This window comes from Lutjanus erythropterus, chromosome 15, assembly GCF_056507025.1.
Source record: "Lutjanus erythropterus isolate fLutEry1 chromosome 15, fLutEry1.hap2, whole genome shotgun sequence".
In the NCBI taxonomy this organism is placed as follows: Eukaryota; Metazoa; Chordata; class Actinopteri; order Lutjaniformes; family Lutjanidae; genus Lutjanus; species Lutjanus erythropterus.
In genome coordinates this window covers 36,780,068-36,805,177 of record NC_139331.1, presented here as the reverse complement: position 1 = coordinate 36,805,177, position 25,110 = coordinate 36,780,068, and positions in this window count along the sequence as shown.

Below are 25,110 nucleotides of genomic sequence, written 5' to 3'. Positions count from 1 at the left end.
AGAAAGGAAGGAAACATGGATGTAAACAATGTAGGTTTAAAATATATAAAAAAAATTAGCTTTGCATCTGTTTTTTACGAAGGAGAAATTTGTAAGACTCCAAATACGATGTGAAGTGTTTTGGTGAAAAGTAAAACTCTGCAGAGCACCTTTGACATCAATTTCCATCAGCTCTACTGGATTTCTTACAGGTCAGCTGGAGTCACGATTTTACTGAGCTGATGATGCCAGAATAACCATCAGAATTATTTTTCTGTTCACAGAGCAAAGTCGTTTAAGTACATTAGGAATATACAGTCAGCAAACCAGTGTTGTTTTTATTCATTGATTCTACAAACCCACGCTGCTGCTTCCTGTTGAGAGCAGCTGTGGATCATACATGTGATTAAAATGGAAGCGGATCCATTCTGTGATACTGAACCTCGAGAAACACTTCAAAAAACAGCAGCAGCATAAAATGATCCTTCAGGCGAGCAGAGTGAAGACACATAAACATTAAAGAAGAAAAATCAATACATCATTTGTCAGGACTGCACAACTGTATGAAAATGTATTCAGCTTTGAGACACAATTATTTATCAGTAAAAAAAATCAACCAAAACTAAATGTAGTGTAATAATGTCACTACATTTTATACATTTTATATCACGTTGACACTTTTGTCCATATTTGCATGCTCTCTCTCTCTCTCCCCCTCTCTCTCTCTCTCTCTCTCTCTCTCTCTCTCTCTCTCTCTCTGCTGCAAGTCTGCATCACGTTCCCGTTCATTAGCTGCAAACTGATTCCTTCAGTCCACTGTGCATCAACAACACTGGTGATGTTGCATAAAGTTCAGTACATCTGGCAACCACTAGCGGCTAGTTTGCTAACTGCTGTAGCCTTCCAGCTAACTGTTAAAGCTATGAACGTGGAAGCACTAGTCAGTCACTGTACCTCTCCGAGTGAAACGGATCACTAACAGTACAATGAGTTCACATAGTTTTTTGAAGAGTTTCCAAACATGGATTCCTGTCTCGTAGCTGTAAACCACACCTCTTTGGTGAAGCAGATAAACAGCCTGTGTAGTGAAATCAGCATGTTAACAGCAGAGGTCTTTATCAGGAACAGTATTTAATGTTTGTCAGTCACTTCTGGAGAACTCAGAGCCCAATAATCAAATAGGCTGCTGTATTTACAGGGATAAAACAGGAGAATAAAGACACAGACCTACATACTGGTCCAATTATGACTGTCTTCAGGACATTTTATGATGAGTTTCTTTACTCTGTGATATGAAACAAATACAGTAACATTTTAATTGAGCTCAGACACATTCGAGCCTCAGTGAAAGACCAAATACATCAGTAAATCAACATAATACTGCATTAAAAAAAACCCATTAAATTCACCTTCTGCTATAAACATCCAAGATTTAATGTCCTCTTAAATAACAACCACTCACTGCACTAATACACCAAAAAAATTAAAAAATATGTTGCAGCATCACATTTACACAGCACTAATCAACATTATTGATCTGCTGTGTAATAGAGGAGGAACGGTGCAGAGAGTGAACGGAGAAGTGGCACATTTTGATAATGGCTTTTCTGTTTCAGTCCCTCCGTGGTCTGTTTCTGATCAATACAATCTATTTAAACTGTCTGTGATGTATTTATCATTGAGGTCAAACAACGCTGCTTTATATTAAACTGCTCATGATCAGCACTGTGTTTGCCAGCGGTGAACCTGTGAGACTTTGTGATTTGTGGTAAAAAGGAGACGAGTCGAGGTTCGCCAACAGCAAGGACGACGTGAGGAAATACTTTTTTATTGATTAGTGCACACATTCACACACTGGAGCAAAGTCAGTTCACCTTGTTACTGAATGTCAGGGTGCTTTTGTTTGAATTTTTTTATTGCTTTATTGTTCTTGTTATTCCATTATTTAATTGCTTTTATTGTTTTATTTCTATTGTCATATATACCTGATTTATATCATATTTGTTTTGACATTTTGAGTCCTGCTTTTTAGTGTCTTTTCTGTCCTCTTGTCTCATCTTTATCTTCATTTTGTCTTGGTCTTGTTTGGCCTTAGTGTTTAACTTTCGCTTTGCTGCATTCAGAAATAACAGAAAACTCAACAACATTGAGGTCATGTTTGTGTTTTAGCTCAAGTTTTGTGTCCACCATGTCTCTCTGTCCGGCTTGTATGTCTCACTGTGTGTCTCTGCTGTTTGGTGCTGAGCAGGTCGTGTACGACGGGTTTATATGAGCTTGTTTGAGGCAAACAGCTGCTGCTGCTGCTGAAAACACTGAGACTGAACCAGAGAGGAAATGTTGTGGTAATAATTCTCTGTGGGTAACACTGTTCACATTACACAGACTCATTATGGAACATACGGTACCAGCAGAACACCTCATTTCATCAGCAGAAGCACATCCACACAGGGGTTTGCCTCGAACAACCACAATCTGAAAGGAATACTGTAGTTTTTGTGGGTTAATAACCTCATTTATTTTCTTGACAGGGTTGAAATGTCACTTTGATGTCTGAGCTGTGTGAAGCGAGACCCAGCAGCTGTTAGCTTAGCTTAGCATAAACACTGAGAAGAGGGGAAAGTCTGTCTCTCTCCAGATGTAACAAAATCCACGTGCCGGCAGCCCTGAAGCTCCCTGATTAACACGTTTGTTTATTCGTTACAAAAACCAAAGTGTAAAACATGCTGTGATTTCATGGCTGGTTGTGAGCTCTGACTTCCAGGATTTTCACTGATTGTCTGGCAACGCATGAAGACTGTGGACCGCTCACTGATTTCACTGTGACACCTGTTAACAAGAGAAAAAAAGAAGAGAAACACCTGCTCAGAGGTGTAAAGTTCAGGTTAGAACAATTAATCAGTTGTTAAGAATTTGATCAATCATGTAATATTCAATCGATCTTCTATCAAATAAACTTCTGAAACATGTCACCCTTTATGTTTCATAGGCCACACTCTTAGAAGTAAGGGTTCCAAAAGGTTTCTTCCTGAAGGGCTGTGGTTCTACCCTGACAATTTGCTTCTTCTTTGGATGAAAACGGTTCTTATAAACAACCCTTTACAAAACCTTTCTTCCAAAAGGGGATTTTTGAAATCCTTGAGAGAAAATAAAGGTTAAAGACTGTGCATACAGTCACTTCTGGATCTTTGGACGCCCTTATAATTGATAAAACATGATAAAGTGCTCCAGTGTGCCCTTCTAATGGAAAAAATGCAATATTTCTGTCATATATCCTGTTGGCTCTACAGCTAGGAAATTAGTTTAGCCTCCAAAGACTTAAATAGCTAATAATTCCCTGTTTGTTTCTATTATAACGGAATAGCAGTTGCTGTAGTACATAAAACAATTTTAATCTAAGCCAGGCATTAGAACTGATTTTGTATAAATACATCTGTCAGTGTGCTGGTGACCCGTCATGAACAGCTGGTGCCCTTTTAATTTTCTTTGTCTTTGTCCCTCAGAGAGAACCATGAAAAACTAATGATACGTTACTGAAAGATCATTTCATTCACAAAAGAAAACTATTAGGTGGTCAACAAAAAATGAAATACAGTTTGCAAAACATGCAGCCTGAAAATTAGACAGACGAAGATGCATCATTTCCAATTTTGTTCAGCATTTGAAGTTGCAGTTGCTCTGCTGTTAAAATGGCAGCACATTTGGTGAAAAGTGAATTTGACTTGTTTTGGACTCAAAACTCAACGCTCACGAAGACTTCCTTGTGACTTGCAAGACAGTGGACTCATCTCTGCCCTGAACATCGTGCTATAAGAAAAGTATTGGCACTAAACTTGGCAGTGGACATGATTGATAGGACACTATAGGCTGCTTTCAGAGGGGCTTATTTTATCTCTGTTAGTAGAGGACATCCATCCTTATGTAAATCTTTGCTTATGAGTCTGACTGAGACAGAGACTGATCTCACACAGTTTGACACATGATGAATATGATGGACCTGCCAGCTGGAACAACAACTGTCTCCATCTGTCTTGTGGGAGGACATATTGTGTGAGTGATAGAGTCCATTCCTTCAGTTACAGGTGAGTAAACTCCCCCACCCATCCTGTGCATGAATTATAATTAAATCTGCAGCAGGTGGGTTCATGCAGGATGTATTTTAAAGGGACAATTGACCCCTAAAAAGTTTTTAAATGTGTGAACAATCTTGACCCAGCTGCACTTATGTCACAAAAAATAAATTATAAATAAATCCATCAGGAGATCAGCAGAGCGGCACAGTGAAAAAAAAAAAAGACTTGGTCAGTCATCCTTTTCAAGACAGTCATTTGCTGGAAGACATTTTTGGAAATAAAAATTTGGAAAAAGTGAAACATTGGCTAAAAAAAACAAACTAAACCTGTGATCACAGTTTTCTGTCCATGGATGTCACAATTTGTTATATACTTAATTTTACTAATTTATTGTTGTCTTTTTATGTCATGATCTTGTAGTCAAAAAGCCTAAACAGGGACAGGGTGGCAAATTAGCCCAAGCCAGAAACCCTGCATGCAACAAGTCTGTATCTTGTTATTGTCAACTTCAACTTTCAACTTTATTTGTCCCTGAAGGGCAGAAGACAGATAAAAACAAAAGACACATAAAAAAGTCTACATACGGTCCATTAAAGGGAGGAGACCAAATGATGTGATTGGTCTGAATTCTAAAGAATGGTCGAGGAAACAAAGTCTATCAAACTCCACTTTTCTGGGGAAGAACACCCACTTTGGTTTTGAAATCTTCCCTATTTTTGAGGTGTCACGGTTGGCAACTAAGCACTTAATTCTACACACTGGTCCTTAAAAAACACTATTTTATTTATGACTGCAATGCAGCAGAGAAAACTTAGATTTAATGTCGGGGAAGAGCATCAACATCCGCAGTCCTGTAGCGTTCACACACAGACAGGTAGAGACTGAAGCCAGGTTAAAATGGTAAGTGAGACAGACAGAGAAGTAGAAGAGAAGCAGAGTTCAGACAATGAAAACACGAATAAAAGATTCAAGACTTCAGAAGGTCGGAGGAACCTGTAGAGCTCCTACTAATTCTGATGCCCCATGTGACACCTTCACCACATCTGACAAAACACAGAATGTTTAGAGGAGGCCGATGCAGGGATGTAAACTGACTTTTATACTCTTTTTAAAAAATGTCCTGACATATTAAACCCCACCCACCTGAGCCTCTAAACAAACATTATTGAGTGTGGCGTGGTGTCAGTAGTCGGGTCTAACCGACGGTGAATACGACCTCTGCTCATCACGTAAACCTGCTGTGACAGATTAGCATTCAGAGAGGGCAGACGCTGTCTGCTCACGTCCACCTCTATTCATAGGTCGTAGAGGCTGCTTGGATTAGAGAGGCCAAATATGCAAAAGAATATTGAAAAGGAAAAATAAAACGATAAAAGACAAATAAATCAACTGAAGGGAAATACAAGTGAGAGAGCAGAAAAAGGGTGTGTTTAGTTAAAAGAGTGTTGGTGTATTTTTTTGCTTCTTATCTCCAAATCTTTCGTCTTTGTGGAAAAAGCTGACATGGATTTTGTTTTACAGAACTTCTGTTGACCAAATGAAGCTTCACTCAACTGTACTTTTTCGTGGTCAATAACATGAAGTTCTGCATGGGTCTAAAGCTGAGACCCTGTTCATACCCAGACATTTCAAACCCGATGTGACTGAACTCACCTGGTGCTGACAAATCTGAGACCTGAAACTGAGGATATATATCGAGCTACACGCTTGCTTTGGAAAGGTTCCTTCACAAAAAAAGAAAAACTTATGTTAACCAGGTTTGGCCAACAAAGATAAGAATCAAGAGTGGCTGTTCCACAGACGCTGAGTTCCTGAGTGTGTGTTGTTCCCCAAGTCCACATATGGAGGAGGCAGGGTGGATGGATGGGCCAAACAAACACAGGACTTTCACCAAGGAGAGTGGGTCATGTCTTCAAACATAAAAAACTTGCTTAATGTTACCTAACTTATTTTAACCTAAATCATGATCTCTTCCTAACCCTAACCAAATAGTTTTGGCTTTTTAAAACCTGACCCAAGTAGGTTTTTTTTTCTTTTTTTTGAAAGTCTACCTGAATATTGCATATTTATTACTGTGACCTTGACCGTGGAGCCCTGCATGTGCAAACCTGACAGTAGAGGGGTACCTACAGCATCATAATTTGAAGTCAATTGCAGTCATATTGGACAAGTTGGGAATGAGAGAGTATTTTATCCTGCATGGTTTGATTTCAACCCCAACCCAAGCTGGGCTCGAAGCTTTATGCAACCCGTTGGGTCCCAACAATGTGAAGTGTTTCATGTTGCGTCTGAGTGTGAAGCCATGTTATACTTCCAAGTTGAAATCAGTGTATGGAGGCAGAAAAGACTTTATTTTAGGGGTAAAAGGGACAGAAAAGCCTCCATATTGTAACACAATCCAAAATAAGAAATCAAGATTTTCACCTTTTCAGGATCGTGTCAGTGTGGCTCAACTCGACGTGAGAGTGTCAGAATGGACGTCATACACTCTGTCTTCCTCCACATCATCTAATTATCAATCAGAAACATTAATCATAACACTATTGTCATAATCACTTTGAGTATGATTAAAAACCACTTCAGACCACAGTGATGAGCATTTTCTCTCTCAAATTGTTTCAGTCCAATCATGGGTGAGGTCTGAGCTGTCTGTCAGAACAAAAGAAATGTAAAGGTCATGCTGTATATCATAAATCAAACAGGTAGAAAACCATTCGACTCAGGTCTGTCCAGCTGAGGACCAGCTGTGACCAGTGCACAGCGATGTGTAAGATTTCCATTAAAACCAGCACTTCACCAGCTGATTCCACTGATTAAACCTCCATGTGGCTGCTTCTTAACGGCTCATGGTTGGACAGGCACATATGAGAGGCGGACAAAGACATAAGTGAAATTCGTTAATGGAAAATCGTGCAGAGAAAAATGAGGGTGACATACGAAGCGATCTGGAATGTGACCGCTCGGCTTTCATCTATTGAACCAAAGTGATGTCTGTGGGCGGCAAACCATTTCCTGCTGTAGATTCAGAGCGATAAGACTTTCCTGTGACTCAGCCGCACTGAGATGAGGCATTTAAGAATCACTGGGCTGAAGATGATGTTCATTACCTTCTGGGGTAAAACCTTATTGATCTGTCCACAGCCTTTATCAGGCAGAATGGGACTTAAATCACCTGTCCAGCTACACTGCACTCAGCCTAGACCCACATGATTATTCTGTTTCTGTGTGTCCATGTCCATCTGTCTCTGCTTCTTCTTCTGTTCGTCACTCCTTACAGCTTAGAGCTCACATCTGTCTGTCCCCCCCCTGGATATGTTCTAGATAAAACCCATAACATATAAAAAGGTTCTCGGTAGGTTCTTGTTAGTACCCTTGGGAAAGTAGAAAGGTTCTGGATAGAATCTCCAGAGAGGGTTCTAAGCGGAACCATTGCACCATAAAAGGGTTCTCTGTAGAACTTTGTAGGGAGTTCTTGGTGAAACCTTTCACAGATGCCTCCAGGTATAACCCTTTATATTGAGTGCTCTGTAGAGTTCTTTGAAAGGGTTCCAAGTGAACTTTTATTTAAAAAAAAAAAAAAGTTGGCTCTACTACAGGGACAAGCTGAAGAACCCTATACGGTTCTAGTTAGCGCCTTTATTTCTAAGTGTGTATGTAACACTGTCAGAGAATGTGGAACATGTTGCTGTGGAAATAAAACTTTGATTGAGGGGAAACATTTGGTATTGTTTCGTAAATGCAAGCGATTAGTCGATTAATTGATTGTTAATTTAACCAATGATCAATTAAGGGAAGAGCTTATGATTTGCAACCATAGTTCCCAGGTTAGACCAGTCATCTATGTTGATTGTTTTAACAATAGTTATTATTTTTCATGCTGTATTGATAGGAAAGCTGAAGATGTGACAGAGAAGAGGAAGAGACATGCAGCAAAGACGTTCAGTTATCAATATGAGCTGTTATTAATCTTTTTGGATTTATCTTAAAACAAACAGCTCTTCCTTGGTGAGATTTCCCTCTGCCGGCTCCTGTCAAGAAATGAAAAAAGGAGAATTTAAATGAACTGGGAAGTGACTCTGATTCTCTTAACACCATTGTCATGCTTTATTAGTCACTCACAAAAGCATTCAGTTGTGTCTCCACACCGGGACGCTTAGCTGGACCTCGGCTCAGGCAGCCGGAGGAAATATCAGAGTGAGAGCAGCTATCTTCACTCCGCACCTGAGGAGGTTAGAATTAAATGGACTGTGCTAAACGGCTGGACCGAAAAGAGAATTTACAAGGTCAATGGACAATTTGAAATGACTTAATATTTGTGTTTGCAAGTAACAATATCCACAACCCGGGTCAACATCAGCAGACTTACAGCATGCAACTTTATTGATAATCAGTCCATCTTCTCAGCCATTTTATAAAGCAAAAATACCAAATACTCTGTTATTTTTCTTTGTCACATATGATACAATATTAAACATGTTTGTGTGGACTGTTGGAGGAACACAAACAGGTGATTTGAAGACGTAACTTTGGAAATTATATTAACATTTTTTGAGAAATAATCATTAGTCTTAGTTGGAATTATAGAGTGGTTTACAAGAGGTCATTCTGTGTTTAATCTTCCTCCTGTCCCTTTTTGTCTTTGTGACATCCACCTCTTCTTCATCAGCCTGGCACTCCTCCTCCTCCTCCTCCTCCTCCAGCTGACCGCTATCACAGCTGAACAGGACATCTTGAGGCTGGCAGATCCACAAACTCCATCATTTGGTGTCATAAAAAATGTTTTTTAATTTGGCTGAGCAAGCAGCTCCATATTAATTAAAGTCAGTTCACTTTTGGTTTACATCAGTAAACATGGATTTACTCAACTGGGATCAGTGCAACAGAACTGAACTTAATTTTAAGTCTGCATTTACTCATTTTAAGAGTAGGTAGGTAGATGTTTGTTAGCAATAATGCTTACAAGGCAGAAATTTGCTGCCTTGATCATCTGTGCCCCGGTGTATATGGACTCACATGTGGTGGGGAAGATGTAGCTTGTCCATTTTACAGAGAAAACAGGACGTAGGCTAGCTACGTCTTACGGTCCATATTTACTATCCACATGATGCATCATGTCGCTGTGTCACTTTCACATTCTGATTCTCCAATAGCTGTTCTGACCATTGATTGGTCCTTGCTCACCCCATTACACTGCATGACAAATGACGAAGCTGAAATTTGGTTTGACTCTAAAATGAAAGTCATGTCAGAAACATGCTTAAATCAAACCAATCAGTAGAGACCTGGGTAAACAGTGCACAGCTTGACAACAGCTGTATTCCTGGTCAGGATGCTGATCGGACTGATTTCTTTTTAAACGGAAAAACTGCTGTTTCGCATCATAATGCCAGATGAATCAACTCAGCGGAGTTGAAGGATTCAAAGGCCAGGACCAAGGCAACAACATTATTAAAGGAACTTCTGTCAAACTGCAAACAACGTCTTTAACATTAACCTTTAAAACCTTCACAGATGCAATGAAGATGTATCTCCTTTCAACACATAAGTGCAGCTTTTAATTTGAAACATGTTGCATGAAGAGCCACAATAAAAGCTGATAAACTCTCTCTGAGAGGAGAACCTTGGATTTGTCTTTCTTTTTGCTTGCAGCCAAGCTCTCTGACAGCCGAGGCCGACGATTGATTGTAATTGCAGTTTTATATGCCAGTTATTTGCCTAATGATAATCATCCACTCGCCCACATCTTCACACACACACACAACATCACTGAGTGTATTTGTGTTTCTCTCACTGCTGCTGAGATTGCTAGAATGGTGCTCTTTTCTTTTCTTTTTTCTAAAGATACAGTGAGAGACCAAGAAACTGAGCATCCAGGAAAATAAATCTTCTTATATTCAATCATCTCCACTGACCTGGGCCCCTCACACACACACACACACACACACACACACACACACACACACACACACACACACAGTCAATCGTCCACTGCCATTTCACAGGACTCCCATTAGCAGGTTCCAGTTGTAATGAGACAGTCATGAATAAATTAGCATGTCATTGGTGAGAGAAATCACACACATTTTGTTGGCCATGGATTTAGGAAATTATGTGTGTGAATGTGTGTGTGTGTGTGAGTTTTTGTCCACATAGCCACACTAAGTGTGAAATCACCAGTAGCAGTGACATTATCAACTCGAGCTAACGTGACAGCAAATCAGCCCTCACTTCTATTCTGAGATGGTAAGGTTTTTTTCTTACCACGACTGCCTTAAAATTTATGTTTCATTGGACTTTATTGAAGCATATTGTCATTAGCGTAGCATAGCTCCTTTAGGGAAGTATGTAAGTGTGTGCGGTGTGTAAGTGAGGGAGAGTGAGCGAGGGATGATGCTGCTCACAGCGGAACAGAATCTTAAACATGATGTTATCAGTGTGGCAGTAAATGTACAGTTCAGGTTACAGTAAGGTCATCCACTGATCACAGGGTTGATCTCCAGCTCCTCCTGTCCACATGCTGAAGTGTCCTTGGGTAAAACACTGAAGTCCACGTTGCTCCCCAGTAGCAAACATAATAACATAAATGTTTTAATTTACATTTTCTATAATGCATTGGAGTGTAATTTCATTATAAAGTCATTATTTATGCAAAAAGAGAAAACTTTAAAGTGTGGGTGTTATGAATCATATTTATCTTGAAACAAACAAACAAACAGCAAAAAGTTTTCGTATATATATTAAAAAAACATAGTGGCAACTGTTTATTGCCTACAAACATTTTAGTACAGAAACATGAAGCTGGGAAGTGTTCTGTGCATGCTAAAGCTGGTGCATGTAAACATGAGTGTGTTTATAAGGAAACTCCACAGGGAACCTTGAATAAATAATAAATAAACAGTCTGCAGCGGGGAGACTCGGCGGGCTGCCACTGAGAGGGAAATAAAAGAGACAATGCTGTCTTCAGCTTCTGTATCTTCTCTCCTCATTATGTGTAACTTCAGTGTGAAACAGGACCGACCGCAGAGATTTAACAGTCGTCCCTGCAGGTTAGAAACTAAATCGAACGTTGTTGAGTTTAATGAGCGAACAAAGGCCGGCCGCTCTGACCAGTAAACCACACACTGACCTTTACAGCTGCTAATTAAACTGATTAAAAGTCAAGGATTCTTAATCACACTGACAGAAGCTCTCACAACTGTGTGTGTGTGTGAGTGTGTGAGTGTGTGTGTGTGTGTGTGTGTGTGTGTGGTGTCACTGACAGTTTGACTGGCCTGCTTTCATGAGGCGTCACAGGTTAATGCAACACCAGCAGCAGTTCTTCCTTCACAGCTCTCATCTCACCTCCGGGTCAATCCTCTGTGTGTGTGTGTGTGTGTGTGTGTGTGTGTGTGTGTGTGTCTAACCATATGCAGTGGTTATTTTCAAGCTGCGGGTCTGAACCTGAGGGTTTATTTAAATATCCAACAGCTTGTGATACGAATGACTTGTATTCACTTGAATTCAGTACAGAGAAAAGATGTTTAATGTACAAACTGATCGACTTGTTTTTTTTGTAAAAATACACTCATTCTGAATTTGATGCTGCGGCACATTTCAGAAAAGTTTGCACAGGAGCAATAAAAGACTGTGAAAGTTATGGAACGCTCCAAAAACACTTGTTTGGAACGTTCCACAGGTAGACAGGTGAGTCGGTAAAGGCTGACAGGATCATGATTGGGTATTAAAGGGGCGTCCTGGAAAGACTCACTGGTTCACAAGCATGGATGGGGTGAGATTCACCACTTTCACCACTCACAAGTTTAAGAACAACGTTTGTCAACACAAAACTGCAGGAATGTATAGATTTCACCATCTACAATTCATAATATCATTAAAAGATTCAGAGAATCCAAAGAAATCTCTGCACTTAAGGAGCAAGACTGAAAACCAAAACTGAATGTCTGTGACCTTTGACCCCTCAGGCAGCTCTGCATTAAAATCTGCATTAAAAACCCACACCGTTGTCAGTAAACACATTTGTAGATGCAGAGACAAACTGTAAGTTCAGACTCTACCATGCAAAGAGAAAGACATATATCAACAACATCCAGAAACACTGCAGACTTCTCTGGACCCGAGCTCATCTGAGATGGACTGACGCAAAGTGGAAAAGTGTGCTGTGGTCTGACGAGTCCACATCCAGACCATCCAGACTGTTCCCAGCATTGACTTCAACAGACAGCAGCTGTGATGGTATGGAGGGATTCAGAGAGACATATGCTGCCATCACTGACGTCTTTTTCAGAGACGTCCCTGATTATTTCAGAGACGATGCCAAGACACATTGTGGATGTGTTCCAACAGCGTGTCTTCGTAGTAAAAGAGTTCAGGTACTAGACTGACCTGCCTGCAGTCCAGACTTGTCTCCCATTGAAAATGTGTGGTGCATTATGAAGCACAAAATATGACAACAGAGACTGTGGACTGTTGAGCAGCTGAAGACGAATATCATCTTTTCTGTGTTTGCATGTTTGATTAAGGCAGGAAATAAAATGGAGCCATTTTTGCAATGGCTCCATTTCTGAAAATGTTCAGGGTGCCAAACTTCAAGTGTACCAAATTTCATGCTTTGAGCATTTGTGATTAAACTGGGCTCAGTTTCATGCAGACCTCCATGGTTGGCAAAAAGAAATCCAAACAAAGTGGTTTGGAACAACCACCCAAACACCAATCATCTCCATCTGTCATCAGCTACATGGCTGCTGCTCGTAAAATACTCCCCCATATGTGTGTTCATGAGGTCTGACATGGAGCCAACAGCAGACCTGCTCACTATGTTGACTTTGAGATCTTCCTCCATCATCAAGCTGCAGCAAACATTAGTCTGTGCTGCAGCTTATCTTTAGTGAATTTGTTTTTTCCACAAAGATCTTGCAGCTGTAGGGTTAATTTTGTCAGTAAAAACCAGAACGTCGGGCTGTGCCGGTGGCAGTCCTCTCCCCTTCCTCCCTCTGTCTTGTTGCTGTTTGGTGTATCAGGCAATGAGGCAGAAAACCCATTAAAATGCTTTTGAAGGAAAGTGGAGTTTTGGGGCTGTCAGAGTTCATTGACCACTTCAGCTATTAACCACACACACACAAAGAAAGTCACAGAAATAAAACATACACACTCTAACACAGCAAAACATACACATACACATATACATGAACATAGATCTCAGTGTGCACACAAGCATTAATTCTACATCATTTTTAAAATCACTTTATGTCACAGATGACTTGGTGTAATATTTAAAAGGTACAGGTTAAGGTCAACTTTATTGTCTCATATAAAATCATACAGACTGCAGCGTATAGTGACATTAGGGCATGTCCAACCCCACTTTGCTGTTTAAACAGCACTTAATCTGAGCACAATGTACATTGTCTTAATAATTCATGAGGTGTCTTTTGGGCCTAACATGAATTAAACTCTGCCTGTTGTGCATTGCTATTTAAATGATACATTTACCAAGTTGGAGAAGCGACCAGAGGTGGTGAAATGACCCACTGGTAGTGATTCTTCAGCAAACCCACGGGTAGAGCAGGTCAAGCAGGCTGAGTTATAAAATTAAACATATAGATTAATGACGGGCTGCAGATGGGTGAAATAGGAAAAAGCATCTCCCTGTGTCCCAACTGTTTGTGTGCGCTTTTAAGCTGGTATTATGCTTCTGGCATTCATGAGAGTTTAAGGATATGCGGGGGTCCATGTGACGTAAAGTTTGTCATCAGAGTGTGTACACATCCGCATACCTGCCCATCTGTTGTGACCACATCGACCATTTCACGCAGCCAGCAAGCAGACACTCTACACACCAGGCTCAGCAGCATGACAGCAGTGACTAATCTCTAATCCTTAAAGGAAACACTCATCAATACAATACACAATAAAGAAATCACCTGGAAAACTTGCACTGCCCAACATCATTTAAATGATGATTTAATGATTGGAGAGGCTGCTTTCAGTCGCTCTAAACTTTTCCATGAGCTCAGTAATGTCATTCTTACAAATATTGTTCATATTTAAGCAGAAAAACTAAAAACTTTAGTTTAAAATTTGACGGATCAGAGGAACTTTTCTGAGGAAATCATTTTTTAACCGCTCTGATGAAACAGGATTTAACAGCTGCTTTACTCTGAACATTTTCACTGTATGAACTTTGACTGTGTGTATAACAGACCTTATGGATGTGTAGAAAAACACAGAACAGTAATTAACATTAAATCCTGATGTTCTTGTCGGATACAAACAATCAGTGAAGTTACAGCTGCTGTGCCCTGTGCGTAAATGCGCACAGTATCTCTCTTCAGTCTTCATCCTATATCTCCCACCTGCAACCAATCCACTGCAGTGTGTACGTGTGTTATGAACCCTCCGATGTAGACACATCTTACTATCTGAACAATGTGTCCTTTAAATATCAGGAAAATACAGCGCCATTGACTTCAGACCAGGTTAGTGTTGGTGAATGGATCAATCGTTTTCTGCTCTCTCAAGATAACAATGTGCCAACAATGTGCCTGACCACAGCTCATTTTAAGACCAACACTGTACATTTTCTCCTCACACAATGTGGGCACTGGGCATGAAAATAACAACATTGTCAGGCAGAAAATAGCAATGACAGCTTGCTGTGCTGTGCTGTGGGCCTCTTTGGGTAGAGTGAAAGATAGAGCACCTTGTCTCAACGTTTAACCCTTCCTAGTATTTGGAATAGAGGACAGTCGCTGTGCTGTGCCTGGACAGTCCAGTTCTGCCTTTAATTAAGCAGACATGTTTGTTTTAGTCCTGGTTTTACAGCATCCCCCAAGTAAAGGCAGCCATTTTGCAGGATTTTTGCCACTTCGTCTCGCCGATTTATCAGTGTGAAAAGTCAACGCATTCTCCGTCAACCACGTCAACCGTTACCTTATTCTTTTGTGTTCATTCAAATGTTCCCTGAAGACAGCTGACTGAGAATGATTTGCTAAATGTGATAGACGTCCCCCAAAGAGAAGTAGAAAATAAAGACACAAGTGGGAAATTGAAGACGGAGGCAGAGACAGAACCTGAAATCATGAGTCTAAAGGAGCAGAAACAAGCTCTATACCTGCTCAGCTGCTGCACTACAAGCTGTTATGGAGCCAAACAGAGCTGCATCTTTTATCCAAAGTGTGACCACAAGTCAAAAGACGGCGTCGAGGCAACGAAGGATGAAAGCAGAAAGAGGGAGTTAAAACATCAGATGTGATTCCAGCAAATGCAGAGCCAAAGGGACAGACTGAGAGCTATAGAAAAAGACAGAGAGTACGACAGCAACACCTCTGTATCACCCAGAAACTCTGCAAACAGCAGGGTGCAAGATACAGTAAAAGGATGTGAAGCCAAGTGTTAATGAGACGGAAGGTGTATACAAGACATGCATTTATATGTGCTAAAACTGCAGATGTACGTTCTAACGTTTGGTAAAACCAAAATAAAAGCCTTCCTCATTAAAGAGACCCCTCAGATCACTGTGCATTGGACAATCAGATAAGAAACAAAACTCATTCTCGTCATCATCACACCTTAACACTGCCGTTAGAGTGCCAGCGGCTAAAGATTTTCCAACAAGACTAGTAGTCATCCATCCAAGCCAATAGTCGACTAGTCATTGCACACTAATGATATTAATTAAATTATTTAAATATATATTTTGGGGCAGGAAACAAGCTGTTTAAGTGCTAATGGCAAAAGGATCAACCAGCAGGAGACTGAACATTTAATTTGTTGCACCACACTTCCAGCATCACAAATACAAATACTTAATGAATGCAATGAATAACAGTGATTGGGTGCACAGACTCGCAGTTTGAACTTTGCACATGCAGGCGCCATATAATAGGCTGACATTCCCCCCCCATGTTCAACCCAAGCCGGCGCCCATGCTTGCATGTATTTGATGCCAACACAGCGCCTTGCAGGATGACATGACTTTGCACTGCAGAAAAAGTTGAGCTGAGTTCAGTTGCTTTGCCGGAGCCTTCTGTGTTTGCACCGCTGCTACACTGATCAAACCCAACCTCTTCAATCTGCAAACAACTTTACATTTTTAATGAGTGTGACTTTTGATTGGAGGACAAATTCTAATCAGGCAAATGAAGGAGGAGAAGCACTCAAGGCAATAAAAAGACTCAAGTGTCTTCATCACAGCTCAGTTACAGAGACAAACATGAAAACTTGAAATCCATTAAGTTAGAATGAACACAGCTCCTCTGTTTGTGGTGTGCTGTTCTGCTCTGGTGGTTACACTCATGAATCTGAGTCTGAATCTGTAGAAAACATCACAACATGTGGCTCTCTGAGACAAGCTGTGCTTGATAGAAACACAGAAACATCAGATTATACATAAAGGGTTCAATTCCAGTTTAGCGAGAGCAGATAAGACGCGTGTCTGAACTGCGTGGATAAAATTGAACTTTGTTAGGACCAAGACAGAAAGGATTCAGGAGCATGTTAACAGAAATGAATTTCCCTGAGGATTACAGACGTTACCGAACACACAGACAACCGTGACGACATTCAGTGCTCAGCTGGAGGCAAATCCAGAAACCAACTGTGTATTACATGAGTCACTGTACAGGAACATGGCGAGAGTAATTATTTGAAGGCCGGGAAAATAAATATTAGGGACTGCAGCAAGATCAGGAGACAAAGAGGAATGAAAATCTGTGGAGCTTCAAAGCAAAAATATGATTTGGGGAAGTAGCAACAAAAAACAAGCACTTGATGCAAGGGTGAAACAAACTGCAAATCCAGGAATAATAATTGTAAAACTTGTTGTACTAAATATATAATATTTTACATTTTCATTTATTGGCTTAATGATACATGACAAGTACTTAGTGCCAGTCATGCAGACTGTCATAATATTAATCTGCAGTCATGAGTGATTGTTGGTCAGGTTGGACGAGGCAATAGCTGAGTTGTTATGGTGCTTGTGGGGGTGGGGGGGCCCTGGGGCCCATGCTACTTTAATGGGGCCCAGTGCACCCTTCTAGCAAGTTTCATGAAAATCAGGTGTGTAGTTTTTTCTGTAATCCTGCTGAAAAACAGACAAACAAACAGCAACAAACTCCAGAGAAAACATGACCTCCCTGCTGGAGCTAATTTCACAACAAAGGCAAAGAGTGTCAGAAAAGATCTTCACTGAACTTTTTCAAAAGCTGAAAATGATGTTTTCTTCTTAGTTTTTTTCCTCATATTTGTTGGTACAGAGACTCAGTTTCTTCACAGAATCAATAAAGGTTCATCTCACTTTTCTAAACTAAAAAATAAAGGAGTCTTCTTTGACACAAACATTATTTGCAGGCAACTCAGAAGAGTGTGAAGTGAAAACACCTCGTCTTAGAAGCTCCAACGTAATCAATACAGCACTCGAGTATTTCTTCATTAGTCCCACCTCCCTTACACACCAGTCATCTGACTGCAGGCTGTGAGAGCAAACAGCTCTTTCATCCGTTCTCACCATGTGAATAATACATGAGCTGCACAAGTAGCTTCAGCAGTTAGGTTTGTCGCATGAAGTTTGCATGTTTGTCTATGTTTGTGTGGGTTTCCTCCGGCTGCTCTGGTTTCCCCACCATCAAAAACATGAATGTCAGGGTAAATCTCCAGTCAGAGGACTTGACCAAGGTCGTTTCCAGACCTGGTATTAACATACATCCACAATGATCCAAACAGAAGTGGACAGCTGTAAGTACAGCTGTGAACACACCCAGGATGCATTTAAGATCCGATCACTAACACCACATTCAGAGGCATTCTGTGGTTACAGGTGACCACATTATTTTAGCAGTGTGAACACTGCTCATCCAGCAAGTACATTGTTTGGTTCATTTTAATGCAAAATACCTGTTTCAGCTCTCTTACCTTTAGTGGATGTTTGTGAAGACACCACCAACCCCAGACTCCATTGACAAATCATGTTATTTTGAGACTTACTGAGTGAGGAGAAACTTTATAAACTGTGTGAAATTCTGTCTGCAAGAAATTCTTAATCATTTGTACCTTCTTGTAAATTCAGTATTTAATGTAACACGTTAAGTTATTTATTTCCTTTTAAAAAACATCCTGTTGCTGTGAAGAGAAAACAGGAGAAAGGCTCTGTGGTGCGCTGGGACACACACTTTGATCTTTTTACCTCACAGATGATGAAGAAAGCCATTAATCACAGAGTCAGAATTCCCCACAGTCAAAAAAAAAAGTTAAAGGTTATATCGCCCTCTGCATATTCAGTAATAAAATCCCAATGCACCATGTAGTACATCATCAGTTTCATTTTAATGTTGCTGCGAAGGGCAGACAATACAGAGGCTCTGTGGTGCGCTGGGACACATACTCTTACTTCCTCTGACTCTGTCATAAATGCTTGTCTTCAGCATCTGTGAGCTGAAAACATCGGATTTTCATGGTCTGAAGAAGTCAAAGTGTGCATCGCCCTGCACATATTCGGTTATAAAATCCCAGCGCACCACAGAGCATCTCAGACAGCCAGACTGGGACTGGAGCTGTATCCTGGGCCACATTAAAAGGTCTGCTATGAACACTCTAGTAACCCCAGACCCCAGAAAAAAAAAGTCAAGCTATTTTGAAAGTTATTGAATGATAAGAAACTTTTTAAACTTTTTGAAACAGTGCCTGCAACAAATTCTTATTGATGTGTGCATTTTGGTAAATTCAGTTGAATTTCTTGAAAAATATTCAAGTGAAAAATATTGTGTTGCTCTGAAGAGCAAACGGGAGAGAGGCTCCATGGTGCACTGGGACACACTTACTTTTTCTGACTGTCAATAATGCCTTTATTTGTCATCTCTGAGGTGAAAACATCTGATTTTCACAGTCAGAAGAAGTGAAAGTGTGCATCATCCTGTTCATATTATCATAAATGACCAGGTGGCTGAATCGCAGGTAAAACATGAGGCTCACTGTGGGTTGATAGAGGAGTTTGTGTGGAGTGTGGAGCAGAAGTAAAAAAAAGAAAAAAAAAAGGAACGGGCAGTTGAAACTTTGTTTTGAAGGGCCAAAAGGACAGACAAACATGAGCCTTGTTTTATCCGTTGAATGTTCTTATTTGCATATGGAGCGGGGAAGTGAGATCTGACCACGAGTGGTCACTTCACACATGTGGAGACGCATTCAAATACCAGCTGTGAACTTGTGTACTCACAGCTGTCCAGTTGGACAAAGGCACTGGGAGGTGGGATTAAATGCAGAGGATGAATTTCCCAACAGGATCAATAAAGGATAACTTTTAACTCATGGAGCATTTTGCATTTGCACATGAGATTAACATTTTCCATCTCTGAAGCCAGATGTGTTGGTGATGAAGCATCTCATTATGTTTTTACTCTCACTGCAGTTCATTAAACTTGAACGTAACATAACAGAAGGTCTTTGAGCTGCTGGCAAAATAACTGAACTTTCATATGAAGCTGTTGGACGCCGGCTGCTGAATGGGGCTGAATCTGGTCTCGGCTGTTAGCTGAAACTTTATTTTCTACAAAATAAGACTTACAGAGGTGAAGGGCAGCAGAACACAGAATACAAACACACAGATGCACTGAAGATACAAACAGCAGAGCAGAAGATCAGAGCTTAGAGACCATAGAGAAGAAGACAGGAGTTAGAATTCAAGTTTGGAGGGAAAAAAACTTTTTTATGGGGTGTAAAATCAATATTGAGTTCAGTGGTGTGTAGGGTGTGGCAGAGATGATCACTCTTGCACATATTTGATATTGACATACTTTTTCCTCCTAATTGCAGAGACTCTCTCCTGCTGTGAATTATACCTCTTATCATGGTGGGAGACACAAAATATAATGCTTTTCAGAATGTTCACATTCAGCAGCAAAATAAGTACTAATAACATAACAAATCTTCTGCTGACATGTTTTTTCACTGGTGCTTGTTTGTCTTTGTTTTTCATAATTCATGGTCATGATCGGAACAACAGCATTTAAGATGGACATTAAATCCTTAGTGTTGTTGGCTCCTCCTCATATGACTGATGCTCAAGTTGCATGTGCAAAATGACAGCATCATTTTACCAGCCAATGTTCATTTCAAGCTGATGCTTCATTTTAAAGCTCTTGACCAATGACGTGCCGATATCATATAAATGGGGAGCATGTCAGCCAATACCTGAGTGACCCAGTCTGGCCTACTGTAAGTCCCCATCACTCCCTGGTATTATGTTTACTATTATTATTTTTATTGCTACTATTGTTGTTGCTGATATATGATAATCAGCATAGATATTAGCACATTACAAACTTCAAAATCTACTATTGGCCCTCCAGTGCCAGGGGCTGAGAAGCAACACACAGGGACTTTTCCTGCAGTGTTTTTTCATGGCCAAACTGTACATTTACTGCCACTAAACTTTAATACCTGCGGTCTGATCGTAAACAGCTGTCTGCTCTCAGCGCAGCCAACAGCACCCTTTTCTTTTTTCTCTTCTGCTCAACCACAGTCACTATGCTCAGAAACACTGCTGTACTTATGCACAGAACCATATGCATTGTTTTTTAATGGAAAAATAGATCAAGAATGTTCACATCAAAGGAAGACTGCATGCTGCACAGAAGCTTTGGGTGCTCATTTGCTGCTGGACTCTCTGAAATGGTTGGACAAAAAAGATCCTATGTGAACAGACGTTTCAGTTTGCTGTGAACGCTGTCGCCTCACAAGTGTGATGCTGATGTGACATTTGTGCTCTGGAAAAGCGATGAGATGCGCCGCTGTATCCTCTCTTTTATACATCCACACAAATGTGCACACTTTCTTTTCATCTTTGTTCTTCGCTACCTTGTTCTCATATGCAGCACAGGTCCTATCACAGCTTTCAACACACATATTATTACTTCTCTCTGACAAACACACACAGAAACAAACAAACAACAAAGCTCTGTAACCTCTTACCCCCACCATTATCAATATACCACCACATGCATCACCTCAACTGTGGACCTGCTCCTTTTTGGTTTGTTTTGGTCTTGATGTCTCTGTGACACCTTTCATGTTTTATGTGTTTTATGTGTTGTCACAGCACTCCAAACCAAAAAAGTGTGTGTATCAGTGGCACAGGCCACAAAAAACAGACTTTCATTTCCAAACACAGTGCATCAGTATTTCTGCTGAGCGACTGCACACATCCGCAGGGTTAAAGTTCAGAAGAAATGGTGCTGATATTTAAAACATAACACTACATGTCCATGTTTGACAAAGTTACTTAAAAGTTTTGCTTATAAATTGTAGCCAAAGTACTTTTTCATTATGAATAAATGTCTTTGGGGGATTTTTACATCCAATTTGCTCTGATACTGACTGCACTTTTATGATTCAGCCACATTTGCACGCAGAGTTAAACTGAAAAGTAAAAGGAATCAAAAGTTGGGAAGCTTTTTCCAGGTGGAGTAAATTTGATGGACAGTTTTATCCACAAATGTTTTGAGAATCCTTTTAAACTGAAGGACCTTATTCCTTATTGAGTCCCGCAGTGTTAAGCCCTTATGGGATTTCCTCCAGTGTAAGTGACGGTAACATGGAGGATCAATCATTCTGAGTGTGTGCACAGAGCCACGTAGGTCATCTCTCCTTCAGTAATGAGCTCCCTCGCCTGCTCTCCACTGCCATGGACGTCTTTCTTCTCGCTCTTCATCTCCTGTCTTTAGATTCTCTTTCTGCTCCCATTTATTTTGTCTCTGGTTCTGTCTCTGTCTTCCCTTTATTGTTGTCTGTCTTTGTTGCTCTTGGCCTCTGTCTGGCTGGATGATTTCAAATGTGCAAAAGACTGAGGATGACACTAACAGAGGACCTGAGTAGTTTGCAGAAGAAGAGTTTGTGTTTGACGATTATACTGTTGGACAAGAGCACCAAGCACAAAAACCTTCTTCCTGGAGGGTTTAGGATTCACCCAGAACCAGAAACCTTTTGTGCAGAAAAAAGTTGAACAAGGGCTCTTTATAAGACTAAGGGTTCCATTAAGAACTCTTTCCTCCAGAAAGGGTTCTTTGGATGAAAAAAGTTTTGTTGAAGAATTGTTGACCTCAATGAAGAGGATCTGAGCAGCTGATGAAACAGCTCGTCTCAAAACTTGAATTGTGGTTACGAAATAAACAAAGTTTCAGAAAGAGATATAAAGGTATAAAGAAAGGGAAATTCTTCAGCACACAGTGATATTTTAGATAATATTTTCTTAAAATTTTGCATCAGCAGTTTGTTTTTCAGTTTATGCTCTAAGCAGCTCCATGAAGTAACGGTTCTCTCAGTTTGGTGTGGAAAGACTTAATTGGCCTTCACAGAGATGTGACCTCAACCTCGTCCAACACCTTTGGGATGAACTGGGACAGTGATTGAGAGACAGAATGTGTTCAGATTGCAGGCAATTTAGATTTGTTTCTCAAATCATATCCATAAGACAGACACACTGTTATTTATGAAGTGATCCCACTGTGATCCCACAAACACACCGTGGTTTCACTTTCTCCAGGTGTAAAGAAAATAAAGCCAAAATATCTTGCATATGAGCCATCTTGCACTGATGATATAATCTGGCCCAAGAGTCTGTGCAGTGGTAATCGAGGTTTTGTTGTGTGTACAGGTCTGTATGGTTATACTGTAACAGCCTGGTGGTGTATTTTGGTGATTTAATAAGGATAATGCATAAGGACACTGTCACTGCACCTCTCAGAGGCACTGGATTTATTATCATGTCTCTTGTTATTGGTCAATGTGTGTGCAAGTAAATACAATGAATGCTGCCTCCACCCAACCCCATGTAATTAAGTTGATGCATTGGCACAGAATTTTTTCAGACACTTCCATCACGCCTTAAAACTGCAAAAACCAACCTGCAGCAGAGGATTGTTGTGCCTAAGAACAGCATCGCAAAGCCGTTGCATGACTAGACTGATCTTAATTTTGTCATTAACAAAAAATAATTTGATATTTATCCAGTCCCTCCAGGATTTCATAGGCTGTCTTTGGGATTGTTGTGGCCCATAATGTCTGATTTCACAGCAGCTTTCCTAAAAAACTGCAATGAATGTTGTGATGTTTTAAGGTATTTTTTGCAATTGCATTGCAGGAGAAGTTAAAATTGCAAAAGAAAGTTGCAATTGTTTTTATATAATTCCTTCAAAGTTCTAAGTAACCTTATTTAAAAGGCTTACAATTACAAAAAACAAAATCTGCTTTATTTGCAGATGAAGATGCAGAGAACAGTGATGATTCAATCTGCAGTAAAGTTGCACAGTTCAGACAAAATTTCAAGGTCGTGCAGAATTCATCAGTATCCTGGAGGGACTGTTTATCTTCTAACCAAAGCTACAATGAGCCTTAATGTTGTCCTTAAAAGAGTTAAAAGTCTAACATCGTGTTTGCATGATTCATGTCAAAAATGATTCTTTTGACATTTCATTTTCATGTTTTTATGGCCACAAATCTGATTTAGTATCACTGCTGACTTTTATTACTCTTTTTACTTGTGCTATATTCACTCATACATTCTGCCAAAACTCTGGAAAGTCAGACCTTCCTTTCATTTTCCTTTTCAAAGTCAAAACATCCAGGTCTGTGGAGACCACACTGAGGTTGTGCTAGTTGGAAACAGGGCTCGTTATTATCGTGTCACAACCCAGACAACATGAAAAGTAAAGACTCTCCTCTTTGAGCGCTTTCAAGGCTGACCAGCAGACAGAATGACAGTCAAAAGTAGCAGGTTTATTATTTGAGCTTCAGGGTGAAAAGCGATGAAAAATAAACACACTGGAACTCAACCGAAGCCCTGAACTCCAGAAGATGGCATCTAAATAAATGAATGACAGGATGTCCAAAGCAGCAGTTTTATTATTCTGTTCAATTAAAGAGCTTCACAGTGAAAAATACCAAAATAAACTAACTGGAAATACCAAACCCTCCAACTTCCATAACAGAAATGAGAGAAAATAAAAAACACAGTGCTAAAATGATTCCCTCAGGAGAAATCAAATAACCCAGAAAAATAACATATCGCAACAAAAACACTACACTGTTATCTCTTTACTTAATTACACTCATTAAAATGACCTCAATCTGTCCAAGTACATGCATTTGAAAATGTACATTAATTTGTCCCAATTTAGAGGTGTCTTTTTCCTTATGTGTCTTTTGGATCATTTTGGAGAAATTAGGTGTGCTGATGCTGAAAGGTCCGCAGGTCTCACTGAGTCAAAGAGTCACCTTGTCTCTGATGGCAACAGCGCACTAATGAAGACATTTCACGGTGCACTGCTTGTGTTTGGAGCTCAGCCTTAAACCCAAACTCCGGCCGTCTGCAGCAGCTGACTGCAGTTTGTTCCTCTGAGACTTTTACGGTCTCTCTACTTTTTAAAAAACAAAACAAGATGGATGGAGTTTCTTTTCAACAGACTCTTTTACCTCATCAATTGCAACAAAACCGTTTGATAAACCTGTTTGGACAACAGAAGCTGAGGAAACATTGAATTTCAGCTGCTTTTCTCAGGTTGTTTTCTCTAAAAGAAATCAGGAAGCAGATTGTTTTTGAGCTGCTTCCTGATGCGCAGTGGGCCTGAGGGCTCAACACTGCATCTTCAGAAAACACAAGCAAATTAAGAAAATATCTTTATTACATTTTTGCATGGTGGAGCAGTGGTTAGCATGCTTTCCTCACAGCAAGAAGGCGGTGGTGGTGTGGAGTTAACTGTTCTCCCATGTCTTGTTCTCTGAGAGGAGGCTGAAGTACCCACAGTCCAAAGACATGAAGGTTAGGAGGTTAATTGGCGACTAAATTGCCCGTAGGTGTGAATGCGAGCGTGAATTGTCGTTTGTCTCCATGTGTCAGCCCTGTGATTAAATGGCGACCTGTCCACACCGCCTCTTGCTCAATGTGAGCTGGGATTCGCTCCAGCCCCAGTGACCCTGGAAAAAATAAGCAGTTACACATGACAGATGGATGGATCTTCACTAGTCTGACAACACATGTAGCAATTTGAAAACACTGTCCTGCAAAAAAAGAAAA